Source organism: Mus musculus, chromosome 16, assembly GCF_000001635.26.
Source record: "Mus musculus strain C57BL/6J chromosome 16, GRCm38.p6 C57BL/6J".
Taxonomy (NCBI): domain Eukaryota; kingdom Metazoa; phylum Chordata; class Mammalia; order Rodentia; family Muridae; genus Mus; species Mus musculus.
In genome coordinates this window covers 9,765,875-9,781,538 of record NC_000082.6, presented here as the reverse complement: position 1 = coordinate 9,781,538, position 15,664 = coordinate 9,765,875, and the positions used below count along the sequence as shown (strand labels likewise).

General features: G+C 45.1%; 1 protein-coding gene across 2 annotated transcripts in view; it reads left to right on the top strand.

The window, feature by feature from the left end:
• Grin2a (glutamate receptor, ionotropic, NMDA2A (epsilon 1)) overlaps positions 1-15,664 on the top strand; it is a 428,183-nt gene that overhangs the window by 214,545 nt on the left and 197,974 nt on the right. The window lies entirely within an intron of this gene.

Sequence of the window (15,664 nt, the reverse complement as noted above, 5' to 3'; positions counted from 1 at the left end):
ACTGTGAGCCCAATAAACCCTCTCTCCTTTAAGTTGATCTTGTCAGAGTGTTTTATCACAGCAACCAAGACACTGAGACACAGAGGATTGCTAAGAGCTGGGACAACAGTGGGTGGGTTGTGTGTACGGATGTCAGTTGGTGGTGTGTGCATATCAGGATATCAGTGGGTGTCGTGTGTGTAAGAATGTTAGTTGGTGGTGGTGGTGGTAGTGTGTGTGTGTGTGTGTGTGTGTGTGTGTGTGTGTGTGAGTGAGCCTGTGTGTGTGTCAGGATGTCAGTTGGTGGTGTGTGTATATCAGAACATCAGTGGGTGGTGTGTGCATATAATGTCAGTTGTTGCTTTTGGTGGTGGTGGTGATGGTGTGTGTGTGTGTGTGTGTGTGTGTGTGTGTCAGGACTTCTGTAGCCTTTGAGGTTTCTGCTTACAGCAACACTTTCCAGCCTGAGGCAGGGTAGAGGGGAACATCTTTGGCTGACTTGGGCCCTTGCCTGATGCTATCTGTGAGTGTAACTATGAGCAGGAGGCCCCGGGGGGGGGGGGGGCGAGCACAGAGCACAGACAGAAAAGGAGCGTCATCGATTTTGTTTCTCTTTTCAAACAGTAATTTGGAAACCTTTGCAGAGACCAGCATCCAATTTCCCCATTTATATCACTTCTCAGAAAGACACTCAAACCCTCCATTTTTCTGTTAAAACCTCTCCCTTTCTATACCTTGTTCACACTGCTGGTTCCATCTGTATTCAGACTTGGGTTGTGATTGTGAACACTGGTCACAATTAGTCTCTTCTCAAAATCATCAAGTGGGTCTCAGATGAGCTGCCAGAATCAGCACATAATGGAGGGAATAAACAAATATTAGCTTTCCAACACATATGCAGGAATGCACATGCATGCACAGCACCTAAGTATGCACATGGGGAAACAGTGCTATGACACTAAATGGGAGCGTGGTAGTCTATATCCGGTCTGCTGGTCCCAAGGCTGTGTAGGAGGGATGCAGAGATATGACGCTCCTCGGGCTCTCAATCTCCATAAGTTACAGGAAGATGTGTGATTTGTTAGCATCAGTGGGAAAGTGAGTAGCAAGCAGAATATTCTGCTCAAGTAAAAGGTTGCTAAATTGGCTGGCTTTGGTTCAGGCTTCATTTTTCTTCCATGGATGCATGACTTTCAGAGGAAGAAGCTGGCAATGGCCAGAAACTGTGCTATAGAATGGGGAGTCTCCAGGTGCTATTTGAACATAAACACCAGGAGCCATTATTGGGCCAAGATACAGAAGAAAGTAGTTAGGCACTGATGAATGGGAAGCGTGTGCCCTGCCAGGACAAGCAGGGACTGTGAAGTCTAACAGCCTCCAAGCAACTGTGTTCTGTAATGAATATGATCTCCTTCATGAGGTATGTGTGTGATGAGGGCTGGACCCTCAGAACCTTCCCAAGTTGTTATAGTCAGGTATTTTCTCACAGTGACAAAGAAAGTGATCAGTACAGGAGTGCACTAAGATTAAATGAGATAACATGGAAGAAGTGATTGACACAATAAATATAAACAGACAGAAGCAATGGACATGAGCTTTTATATATGAGAAAACATATCAATGATGATAGATTTGCTCATCTTCATAGCCCAAGGAATGGAGGCTTAACGAGGTTGGCATCTTTTCTCAAATCCACCTACAGATGTAGTATGGGGAAGAACTGAGGTTAGGATTTAGTGTCAGCCCAGAACCTAGATGACTCCTACTCTGCTGAGCTACCTATGGGTAGAATCCACTGGGCATATTCTTGGTTCTGGCAAAGCAATTATAGCCCGGGCTCCTATTAATCTACTTTCCGTCCCCGTGGATCTGTCAGTTCAGGACATGTGGTACCCATGACCCCTATGTTTGCATGCTATTACTGAAGAAGAGAGGAAGGTAGTATAACCTGGGAGTGAGCTAGAGAAGGGGATATGGCTCCCATAGGTCCCTGTGCTATGGAGGCCCAGAGATAGTAGCCAGGACACATTTCTTGCTGAAATGAATTCCTCCAATCCGCTTCTAGGGTCCGATGGACAAGTAAACCTTCCTTGTCTGAACGGTTTTGGTTTTTGGACTCCTGAAGACCAAGTAACAAAAGTTCAGATAAAGAAAATATCCCCTTCAATATGCATTTATTGCTTGCTTTTGGGCCCTGTGGATTTGGGTAGCAAGAGTCCCATATTTCAGAGTCTCAGTTCCGTCTCTGATCTTTATCACCTCAACCACTCCTCTCCTCTGCAGCTCTTTGCACACCTCACTCTGATCCTCCTGATACACCCCTGACCCAGCCACTCTCTCTCCCTTGCTGAATGTTCCTTGTTCTTTCACTGTCTCATACTTACAACTTCATTGATTCATGAATCTATCCATGTACCCCTCCATCACGTATGCACCCCTCTATCATTGTACATACTCCTCCATTATGTATGCACCCCTCCATTGTCGTATGCACCCTTCTGTCATATATGCACCTCTCCATCATGTATGCACCCCTCTATCATTGTATGTACCCTTGTACCATGTATGCACCCCATCATTGTTTATGCACCCCTCCATCATGTATGCACCCACCCATCCATGCAGTCCTCCATCTCCATATCTACATATCCATACTCCTACCCTTTAATCAGTCCCTGCATCCACTATCTATCTATCCACCTGTCACAACATCCACCCACACATCCTTCAGTCTCTTATGTATCTACCCATCCATTCATCCATTCACTCACCTACCAATTTATCAGTCCCTGGATCCACTCAATATTAATTTCTCCATTCACTTATCACTCTATTCATCTATTCATTCATTCATTCATTCATACATACATCTCTCCATATGCTCTTCCACCCTTCTATACATTTATTAATTCATCCATCTACCTATTCATACATCTGCCCATCTGTGTTATCCATCATTTGTCCCTGTACACATCCTACATCCCTCCATTTTTGCATGCATCCATACATCTATGCATGTATCCGCCTATATTATCCTTGTGTATATCCACCTATGAATCTATCCACATATCCATCCACCTTCCCCTGATTTCACCAGTATATTCATTCCTCAATCCATCTATCCCTCTATGTACCTATCCCTGTATCCATCCATTTACCCACCCACTCATCTGTCCATCCCTCTGTCACTCCATCTGCCTCTGTATCTTTCCATTTCAGTATCTATCCATTCATCCACAGGCTCATTCATTCTTACATCTCTGCATCCATCCACTTTACCAATCCATTTACTTCTATCTCCAGCAAATAATGTTCCGAGCTTCCCCATGTACCAGCAGTTGGGCTGGGTATTGTTGCTGCAGAGATGAATTGACATTAATCTCGTTGCATAGAAACAGATATTTAAATAGACACTTAAACTATAAGATCAACAATAGAGGCCTGGACAGTGTGTTCTGGGAGCACCATGGAGGTAGAAAGGAGAAAGGAGATGGCAGCCTCTTGTCATTTACCCAGCAGGCTTCTGCTTAGGCCCCTCATTTAGCAGGTCACAGAATTAAGTAAGGCTCATCACCATGTCATGTAGGCTCCTGTACCCTTTGGATAACCAGGGCACCATTAACTCTATCTTATAGATGTAAAACAGAGGCTATTTTATAGATGTAAAACTTTACTTTCAAGAGTAACTAACTGCTCTAGGAGAAGGCAGTCATATCCTCTGGGTGTTCAAGAGCAGATGTGATGAGTCCTTGGCTGATTGGCAGTTATCTCTCCAGGCTCTTCCTATGCTGATTGGTTCAGGTTCTTCCAAGAGTAGGATGCTTCACTACAGGGTGGCCTCCCTTCCTTCCCCTTCCATGAAGCTGGTTCTAACTCTCAGCTTCTCCCCAGCATGCTTTGCTGGATGACACCATGGGGACAGATAGGCTGTGACATGCGCTGTCTCAGCTGGGAGTGCCTGATGGAAAGACAGGATGAGGATGCCAGGTAGTGGATGGAACCTTGTGCTGTCCTGTGCTGTTCCCTGGAGAGACAGAAGTCACCTGGTGCCACAGATCCAAACCTCCATGCACATAGACACTATCTGTGTGACCTTGATACGTGACTTAACCTCTATAGCTCACATCATGGCCATGGATCGGTAGCCTTTGCATCACTTAGAAGCATGTTAGCAGTGCACCAGATCTTGTATGCTGAACTGCATTTTCACAAGATTCCCACAAATGATGCTTGTGCTCCTTAAACTCAGGACACAGCCCCTTCGCTTGCTTAACTGAAGCAGGGTTTCAGTTCCCCTAAAGTTAGTGTGAACACGTTTGAGTCTTTCCCAGTGGTTTATCTGATCATTTCCAGTTGGTCCAGAGCTGAAGGGGATCCTGGGAGGTGGGGACTTGAGTTTTAACTCCAAGGTGAGTCTTCTTCCCATTTTGTGCCTAGTCCCTGACACACGTATGGCATCTACAACAGGACACATGGGAAAGAGTCACGGGGGTGGGGTGGGGGTTGTTTTGTATTTGCTGTTGTTGTTATGCTGGTGGGTTGTCCTGTTTGGGTTTCCTGTCATCATTGTGGTTGATTCTTTCATGATTACATAGCTACAATAATCACGGCTCTCATTAATGATGTTTCCGGTGTGTGAGTAGGAGTGCATGTGGTCTCCTAATCACAGCAACCTTTGCAAAGGGAAGAAATCAGAGCCTCTGAGATATGAGGACTTTATGGAGGCACATTCTATCTGGTGCCATCAGTGCCATTAAGAACTTGAGCCTGGGGCTGGGGAGATGTTGCTGGTGGGTGAAACACTTGCCAGACAAGAATGAAGACCCAAGTGCTAGGCCCAGGATCCACATGAAACCTACATGCAGCTATGTGAACATCTATAATGTCTGTGGTGTTGGATGCCGAGACAGGAAGGGAGCCCTTGGGTCATTGATCATGGTATCTACCTGGATCAGTGAGTTCCAGTGAGAGAGTCTGTCTTAAAGAAATAGATTAAGGAGGTGTGTGTGTGTGTGTGTGTGTGTGTGTGTGTGTGTGTGTGTGTGTGTGTGTGTGTGTGTGTGTGTGTGTGTGTTTGTATGTGCACCTGCATACACAAAAATGTACACACACACACACACACACACACACACACACACACACTCAGTTGGAGGGGAACAGAGAGTGAGAGAGAATTTCCTCTGGAAGCCAAGGTCTCAGGGTGGTTCATAGACATTTCCAGAGACAAGGGGGACATTTTAAAAGAGATCCTTTTACTCTAATATTAACCATCAGGTTTTCCCCTGCAAGAGCTGTGGGAAAGTCTGGGATGATGTCTTTCTAAAACTGAAGTGGCCTCCTTCCTTTCATCCTTCCACAGCCCAAGATGAAATTGTAATGAACACGACTTGCTTGCTTCTCCTTCTCAGTGCAATGGCTTAATGACAAGCCAGTATTGTTGCTGGTAACTTGTCATGTTTCATGTCTAGGTCAGCAGCTGTGGCTGTCAGACTGTCTGAGAGACCAATCTTAGCTGCATATTATGGATAAACAGAAATAGGGGAAGGATGAAGAGCTCCTGAAGGGAAGAGGGAGATGAGTGGAGAAGGCGGTACCTCTAGGGGAGCACGGGTGAGAAGGAGAAGATGGCAGAGGCTTGAATTCTCCAGATCCAAGGTCATCAAGATGAGGGAACACTAGTATATTAGTCTCTACTTCTTTGCCTATTCAATGTGGTATCAGGAATCTTCTGGATTATGGATCAGAAAAGCTAGTTCCAATTTGGCTTTGAGAAAGGAAGATAATACTTAAGGCATGCATTTGACAAGAGTAAGTTGGCTCCAGGTATGGCTTGACCAAGGTGCGCAAGACCATCAGGGTCTGCTAACTCTCCGTGTTTCAGCTCAGTCATGCCTCAATGGTTTTCTTTCTCAAGGTAGCATAGAGTAGGAGAACTGACGGCTGCCAGAAATTTCAGCTGAAGAACCTTCCAGATTAAAATAAAAAGAAACTATAGTTTTAATTTTTTTTTCTCTACAAACCTCAAGAGTCACTATGTCTGGACTGGTTTAGGACAAGTTTTTGGCCTAACATTAATTATGAGGACACTATGGAAATTAAATGAGCTCATTGGCTTGTCTGGGGAAGAGGAAATGATGGCTTCCTGAGAAAATTCACTGTTATCAGTAAAGGAATAATGAATACTTAGTGGTCAGAATGGCAGCTGTTCATCATGACTTCTAAAGCCACATGCTTTCTCAAGAAATGGTATCTCTGACACATGGCTTCAGAGAAGTCACAGCCAGAATGGCTAAGCAAAGATGGTCCTGGAAACTTGAGTTTCTCATCTCTCCAGATACCTGACCAAGTGGCCTTTGAGAATATAGACTCCTTTCCTGGCTTTGGGGAGAGCAAGGTTTTCCATGCTGATCACTGCAGATCTCCATATCTGTTAGTGACCCTGCTTGGAATGCTGGAACCAGAGGTTTACCTGCAGTTTTTCAGAGCAGTAGATGAAGCCAGCATGGGCCTTTGCTGTGTGTTAATTTAGAACAAAGGGCTTGCCTCCCAGCAGGCACCTGTGGATGATCTAGAAGCTGGTCCAGGAGCAGCACGGCCATGGACCTGACTGATGTAGACTATGTTGGGCTGTCCTAAATGAGTTTCAGCAGAATCCAAGAACTGTACCTCATTATGCATAGGTATAGCTTCAATTTTTTCTTCTTTTGAGACATGGTTTCACTATATAGCCTAGGCTGGTCTGGAATCTGCCTCTGCTTCCCGAGTACAGGCGCTAGGGTTACAGGTGTGCGAAAACAAACAAACAAACAAACAAACAAACAACCCTGTTTTCCCTTCCAGCCATTTAGTTCTCAACAATATCAACTCTGAGACAAATTTTTATTATTAAATACCTAGGCCATAAGCTTTGGCTCATTCCCTAACTAGATTATAACTTATTTAACCCATTCAAACTATTATATGTCTACCATTTGGCTAGTTACCTCTCTCTCCTTCAGTCCTGGCCCACTTCTTCCTTCGAGTCTCTTCATCACCTCCCTCAAATCTCTCCCAGTGTCTCTCCTTTTATTATCTCACTATTTCCCAGGAATCCTCTCTCTTTCTGCCAGTGTCCTGCCTCCTATTTCTTGCCTCAGCTCATTGGCCATAGGCTTTTATATTGACAGGTGATGTTTATCAGAGATTCTCTCTACAGAGATATGCCACCACGTCCTGCTTAGATGCACTCTCTCCTCCAGCCTTGAAGCTCTCATTAGAGGGAAAGCTCTGGATGTATCTGGATGGCACATTAAAGAAAGGCCCAGAATCCTCAGAAGGTCTGGAGCATTGAGCCATGGCAGTGAGATTTAGGTACCAGTTGATGAAGGGGCATAGCATGCAGCTGTTTGCTTGGCTGCTCTTCATTCTGATTGGATGTGTTAGAGGGAAAATAGAAGAGAGTCCAAGCATCCCTCCCAGGTACCTAGAGCACTTAAGCAGAGGTGTTGCTGGTAGTATCATCTACATAGGAAGTTGATACAGAGCTCTTTCCATTCAGTAGGGGGTGTTCTTTGTGCAAAACGGCTCCTGTGTCCTTCAGTGGAAGGATATGGGTCCCAGGACCAGGGTCAAAACTGCTATCCTTCTGTTGATACCAAAAGAGCTTGACTGACCTTTCCATGTTTCTTATTTATCACAACATATACAGTAATTTCTGGGTAGTGTGTGTGTGTGTGTGTATGTGTGCATGCACACACAGGGTAGGATGTCAGGTGTCCTGTATCTCTACCACTGACCTTGGGGCTCTCTGCTTTTCTGCTAGGCTAGTTGGTCAGCATGCCAGTGTGATCCTCTTGTTTCTATTCTTCTTCCTCCAGTGCTGGAGCTTCAGGGGTCATGGGTGCTGGAGATCTGAACTCAGGTCCTCTTGGTTACACAAACAACAATGCTCTTACCCACTGGGCCACCTATACAGCAGGTGGAGCTGTTTTTCTACTCATTTTTCAGATGTGACAACAGAGAGTTAGGATGTGGTCTGCCAGCCCTGCTCATGTCTGCCTATGCCTCCCCATTAGGTTCTCTGTGCTGTGTACTTTCTATATGATGTCCTGACGCAGACAAGGAAAGTACTCAGCACTGGATCAGAGGACCATGTTTGTGTTGTACCACTGACAGATGTGAAATTTAGTGTAAGCCAGCTAAGTTCGGAATCCTGAGTGTCCGTATCTAGCAAGTGAGAAAGCTGGATACTGGTTATGATTATGATTTGTGAATTAGGCATGCATGGGATAGCAAGACTTGCTGGCTTCAGATACGGCTTGACCAAGTTGTTCAACAAGGACACCAAAGCTTGAATAGGCCGCCATTCCCCTGCTTTGTGTGCCTCTGCTGGTTTTCTCTCAGATGGCATAGGGTGGTCCAATGGCTGCACAGATTCCCTAGATACACAGAAAGGGTGAGATTCTGAAACCTCAGGTTAGGTTTTTTTTTGTGTGTTTTGTTTTGTTTTTGTTTTTGTTTTTGTCTCCATTCCTGTTAGATTCTCTGATGGAATCACATAATGTTTCTAGTCTTTATCTCAGATCATCTTAAGGGTTAAGGCCAGCAAGGGTGAGAAAATATTGGTTTTCAAGTTCAAGGATATGATTAAGTGACTTAAGAAAGGATCAAGTTCCTTGTATTTAGATTTAAGTAGTCACACACAGCTAGTAGGTCCTGTTCTGGGAGCCCACCCTAGGCTGAGGCTGTGGGCTTGCTATGTGGAAGTGGTAATTATTTTACCCTGAACATATCCTCACCCTCTGCTCTGAAAGCCCACGGAACAGACTCTAAGTGAAGACTGTGTTCTTGCCTCTGTGTTAGAGCACTTCAGGAGGCACCCAACTCCCCTGTCTGGGAACTCATTGCTCACCAGAAACTGCACTTTTAACTCCTCCCTATGGCCAGCCATCTCCCCCAGTGTGCATTCAAAGGAAACCACCACTAGCCTGAAAATCTGTTATACAGTCACCCCTTGGTTTCCTTACAGGACCCTTATACAGACATCAAAGCCCACAGACTCCTTGGTCCCTTACATAAAAATGGGTGTATATTTGCATGTGATTTGCATAGACCAGCCCTACTACTTATAATACTGGATTCAAGGCAAATACTATGCAAATGTCTGCTATCTTGCACTGCTTAGAAAATAATGTCACAACAAGGCCCATTTGTTCAATATAGATGCAACTCTAAAATATTTTCAGCCCATGGTTGGTTGAATCTGTGGATGTGGAAGCCACAGGTACAGAAGATTGGTTGCACATATATAGGTATATAGGCAAATATTTGTTTGCATAATATCCTGTGAAAAGAGGAAATCTTGCTGTTTGTAACAGCATAGACTAATCTGGGGGACAGGATAATAAGCCAAAGACAAGAAGACAAATACTGCATGATTCACTTAAATGTGGGATGATCTCAGAGAAATAGACTACATAGATGGTTGCTGGAGCCCAGGGGACAGGAGGAGTTAAGACATGTCAGTCACAGGGCCCACATTTGCATTTATAAAGTTCGCAAGTGCTGGTGGACCTAGTGGAAGCATGGTTACTAATCATGTTTTGTGTGCTTGAAGTCTGCTGTGGTAAATCTCAAATATTCTCATCTCTCACACACAGAAGGTAACTGTGAAGAGATGGATGTGGTAATTAGCTTGATTATGGTAATCATGTCACAGTGTATACACATATCAAAACATTATTTTGTTCACCTTGGATATATACAACTTCTATTTGTTAATTATTCCTCAATAAAGCAGAGAAAAAGAAAGAAAAACTTGAAACTTCTGATTTGGAGAAAGAAGAGTTCAGGGGACAGTGGTGCTGGGTTTCTTAACAAGAATGCTGGGGCCTGGGGGTGGGGGGTGGGGGTGGCACTCAGTTGTTAAAATGCCTGAGGTGCAACCATGAGGACCCATGCAAGCCAGGCAGGCATGGAGGACCCACGCAAGCCAGGCACCATATGCTCGTTAGCCCAAAGTTTACCACACGGTTCTTAGGTTCCTTACCCTGTCCAGTGATCAATCTATCAGACCCCTAACCTAATTGTACCTAACCCCCCAGACACTGTAATAGATACTGAGTCCCGAATGCTTACAATGGGGCAGTTGTGAAGCACAATCTTGTTCTGAAGCTGTGGGAACCAGGAAACCATTTTCAATAGGCATGGGAGGGGACCCGTGCTCCTGTGTGAACTTTAGAATGGCAGGATCAGCAGCTAGTGGAGGGGTGGTTGAGCCAAGCAAGCTCTGGAGCATCCCAGAGGGAATTTAACCCCTGTGGTCTGACAGAGATTCACCAAGCTTCTGATGGCAGGCAGGTACAACCAGGAGAGCCAAAAGAAATAACCCCTGGGGGGATTAAGAAGCAATGGCTGCCCACCCCCCAGCTTGGGTGGTGGTTGGCTGCAGGAGTCAGCATGGGAAGGGACATTCTTTTTTTCCTAGCAGAAATGAACTGGAGGGCTGGATTCAGATCATAGACCAGTTTGATGAGTCAGGGTATCTTGAAGTAGAATTTGGCAGTTGTGATGATGGGATAGTATGATTTTAGGATATGACACTTGGATGTGATTTCATTCCTCCCTTATTTCAGTTTCCTCATTGAATCAATGGATGATTAAACGATCTGCAATTGTCAAGTTTTCTTTCCAGTTTCTCGGGAATCTTCTTTGCTGGGTAAATGCCTCAATAGGGAGTTGGTGTACACCTCTGTTCTGGATACCTGGAAGGAAGCAGTGTTTCAAGGGAGCAAAACCTTTTGATGCTGAGTTGAGAGATGGCCTGATCTTGACCCTCGGCTCTGCCATGTACTCTTTTAGATGGATTTTAGCACACTCATGTTTGGAGCCTGTTTGGAAATCTGGGATATAGGGATATGGGGACAGTAACAGTGCTTCCCATTATTGATACACTGAGCTGTGACAATGGCTGTGGAGGAGACACTGAGGAGAAAGAGGACAGATGTGATGGAGGAGGAGGAGGAAGAGGAAGAGGAGGAGGAGGAAGAGGAGGAGGAGGAGGAGGAAGAGGAGGAGGAGGAGGAAGAGGAGAAAGGGCAGGAGGAAGAGGAGGAGGAGAAAGAGGACAGATATGATGGAGGAGGAGGAAGAGGAGGAGGAGGAGGAGGAGGAGAAAGGGGACAGATGTGATAGTAGTGGAAGAGGAGGAGGGGAGGTAAGAAGATTCTCCAATGGGACTTGTTCATACATGTCCTATGCTCTTATCTGAATCTTCACTCTCATAAAGTTTAAAAACCTTATTTATTTTATTCTTTGAGAATTTCATACCTATATGTAATAAAATATTATATATGTTCCTAATTCCCCTTTCCACATTTTTCCATATCTACCTAATGTCTCCTCTTTTAACTTCATGCCTCCTCCTTCTTCTACTTCTTCACTCCTCCCCCTCCTCCTCCTTCTCCTCCTCCTCTTCCTTCTCCCTCTCCCTTCTCCTCCCTTTGATATCTTATGAAGTCAAATCAGTTCTGCCCCATATGTACACAGGGATGAGTCCATCCACAGCAACCCGGATCCTACCAGTGGCCACACCCTTAGAAAAGAATGCCTCGCCCCAGCAGCCATTATCTGCAAATAACTCTTCAGTAAGGGTGGGCCTGGAGAACAAGTCCCTCATCAGTGCTGGAGTTTTGACTGTTTTGGCCTTGTGTGTGTAACAGCTGTTGTGAGTCCGTGAGTGTAATGGTCATTCCATGTCCAGAAGACAGCATCTCACGTGACTCCTCTGCCAGCTCTTGCATCATGATCTCAGTGTCTTCTGCAATGTTCTCTGAACCTTGGTGGCAGTTACTCTCAGCACTGTGGCCAGTTGTGGCTCAACCACTACCCACTGCAGAGAAACATCCTCTGGCCAATGTTGAAGGCTGAACAGTATCTTGACGTTTTCCTTCTATCCAGAGAGATGGAGATAAAATCCATTGAAAACCTCAGTTGATCCACTAGGAGATCAATTACAAATAAACCAGGGATCACTGGGGCAGTCCCCTCAGAGAACAACTTCCCAAGTTCTGTCTCTGCATCTTTGCTGCCAGGCCTGAACATGCCCAGCCATGCCTCCCCTGTCAAGAAGCAGAAGAAAAGGTACAGAGATGGCTGTAGAATTGATAGCAATGATCATCCACGCCTTCTTCCTGGGGGCAGGCCTCTGGCTCACCAAATACTTATGTAGCTCTTTCTGTGTGACAGGCATATTTCTAGTCTCTGAAAAGACGCTAGTGGAGTAAAATTAATCCTGCCATTGAGATAAGCCAGAGGACAAAAAATGATTTGGCTTCTTTATTCTGATAACCTAGTCATAGGAACTGTATCTCCATTAGGCTGGCACAGGTCCAGCAGCATGGTGTTTTTGTTGGTGGTGGTGGTGCTGCTGTTGTTGTCATTTTATTTGTTTTAAAGATAACTCTACATGTGATGGTGATACACAGCTAGGGATGAGAGCCACTGATGTGTGTACACAGAGCATTGGATGGATCTTGCAATAACCAAGCTGTTATCATGGGACCATGAGACTCTTGGAGATCAGGAGAAGCACCATTTGTAAATACTGTTGTGTTGCCCTTGTCTTGTGAGTGGTTAGGATCAAAGCAAACATGAGGGGTTTTAACCTTGGTAAGTAGGTGAGTGGAATTATTTGAATCTACTAAATCATCATTTCTGGACCCATGAATCACATGTCTCCACGGGCGTTCAGTATCTCTGGAACATTCCAGAGCAGGATTAAATGTTTTAGATCTGATGGGATGAGACCTCACACAGCACCAGATGGAAACATGGTCTAGAACAGAAACCTAGCATCCTGAATGCCCCTGCCTCCCTTGCTATGTTTGAAACAGTTTGTTCTATAGTGAGTGAGCTTCAGGAGAGAGCTGCTTTTGCCACAGAACCACAGTGGGCGTGTGAGATCTGTTTCCCTTTTCTGACTGCACAGGCAAAGGAAGCCAAGTACCAGAGTGCCAGAGGTGGTCAGAGACAGACCTTCTGGGCCCTGAGTGTACAAGCAATGACGAGGGTGGGGGAAGGGGAGATGAGTGCAGGAGGGACCGCCTATACCATCAAGGCAGGAAGTGGGAACTTGGAAGACTGGACCATTTGGCATATCTGCTGCCTCCTGGGCGTGTAGCCAAATTCCCCATCGCCTTCTGCCAGTCCATAAAATCACCATAGACAAAAAACATCAAGACTAAATGTGAGCCTCATTCTGCAATTGTATTGCAAATGTCTCCTTATTTCTGTCTTTCTGAGGGATGTCTAATGTCTTTGGTCTAGAGTAGTGTGTGGGGGGTTGGGTAGAAGGTAGTTCTGAGGAGTGAATTCAGGGCTTCACGCATGTTAGACCAAGGCCAAGTCTACTCCAGGGATACATGCCTAGTCCTCCAGCCACATTGTGGAGGCAGCCTAGATGTCAATCAACAGAGTAATGGATAAACGTGCCTGTGTAGGGTGCTGGTGCCGATTACTCTCTCTGTAGTACAATATGGATACAGTGAGCTTGGCCATCCTGTCCCACTCTTAATGAAGGCTCCTGACTCAGAGGGCATGTGCTGATTTGCAGTGTGATCTAGATTTGAAAGCAGATACCAATGGATCTGGAAAACCCAGACTATGAGCTAGGGTAGAGACCATAAGGTTTCTGGCAGTTCCCACCCAGTTCACAGTACAGCCAGTGAAGAGGGAGAAACAGACTGGGAATCAGGAAGCAGAGAGAGGTGATCCTGGCTCTTCTCAGTTCATCTTGTTCATCTTCAGGAATACAAATAAACAAACACCAAAAGCCAAAAGCCAACCAACAAACAACAACAAAACCCTCAAACTCGGGAAGATTAAGTGCTTGCCCAGAGCATAGAGTCAGGATGTGAATTTGGGTCTGAAAGGTTCTAGAATCCACAATATGCTAACTTGGAATCTTGACTGGTGTACATAAAGGTGCAGGAAGGAGTCTGTACTTAAGGCAGTAGGCTATCACAGCCATTGTTGACTGCCCTGTAGTGGAACTATGAATAGTCTGAGCTGTTGAGGCACTTCAAGGCCACCAGAGAACTTTGGAGTAGAGGGGAAAAAAAGTTTCTTGCTGTGACATAATAATGGGTCTTGACCCCTGTGTAAATCTCCTAGTCTACTATTTACTGAATGCTTGGATCTGACCTCAGGGCATTGGATAGTTCTGTATGGGGTCGGGTAGATTACCTAATTCTTACAGCCCACCAGCAGAGAGACACTATTGACAACAAGAAAGCACAGGAGTGGATCGCTTGGCATGTTGGAAGAATCTCTGCCCATCTAGAGCTGTGCATAATATATCTGTATTTTTGTGTATATGTCTAATATATGGACGTATCTGTATGTGTGAGTGGGAGGACATACATGAATCAGAGTGTATAGATTCAGAGGAAAATCTCAGGTGCTAAGCTTTGCCATCCACCTTGTTAGAGAGAGGATATCATGTTGTATGTCTCTTCAATGCATACACCAGGCTAGCTAGCCTGCAGGTCAATGGATCCTCCTCTCCCCTGTGTTGAGGCTCACTGGAGAAACACTGCGGTTACAAATGTATGCCCTGAGCTTGGATTTATGTGGGCTCTAGGGACTCAGACTTTATCTTTACACTTGCATGGCAAGCAGTTTATACCCTGAGCCACATCTCTGGAGTCTTTGTTTTTTTATACCTACACCTATTATGCAGTTGAGGAAAGTCAGGCTTAGTAAGATTGAGCGACTTTTCCCAGGGGCATCTAGATAAGTTTGTAACTTGGCAGTCTGACCCCAAAGGTTCACTGTGATCTATCCACTGCAGGCAGGGTGTGAATGCGACTGTGGTAGTCAGCTTTCTATTGCTTTGACCAAAAGCAATGCGAACAAGGGAAGGTTTATTTAGGTTCGTAGTTCGGGGCTTTCAGCCTTTGATTACTTGCCTCCATTGTTCCTAGGCCTGGGTTGAAGAGAAAGAATATGATAACAGAGAGCATGCATGGAATAAATCACTTGCCTCCTGGCGTACAGGAAGCAAATGAGGGGAGGGGATGGACCAGGGACAAATTATGCTCTCCAAGAGTATGCTCGCAGTGACTTACTTCCTACAGTTAGACCTCCTCTTAGAGTTTCCAGAACTTTCCAACAGCCCAATAAGTTATAAACTCTTGACAGAGAAGTCCATCATGATGTCATAGCTCTGAAACAGTTGTTTCCTGAAGGCCCTAACTCTGACTTAATGCTATTTTATTTGGTAATACAATACACACAACAACACACAAGCCTCCAACACACAAGCTTTGTCACCCTTTTAAGATCCCAGCAAAAATGGAAAGTCTGAAAGAAGCTTGTCTTTCAGAGTGTCTAAGATCAGAAGAGGAAGTCCCAGGTCAGTGTTCTGCACAGACTTTTCCATGGGTGGCCAGTGCTGTGCTGGCCCTGGGCTGCTGAACTGCGCTCTGTGATTATCTTTCTCCATGAAGATCACAGTGCAGGCACAACCTTTTCCATCTAGGAAGTACAAGGCAGGTCTGCATCAGCACAGCTCTTGTTTGTGTATGGGGCATCTCACAATCACTCTGGTGATATAACAATGGAGTACTACTCAGCTATTAAAAACAATGAATTTATGAAATTCTTGGGCAAATGGATGTATCTGGAGGATATCATCCTGAGTGAG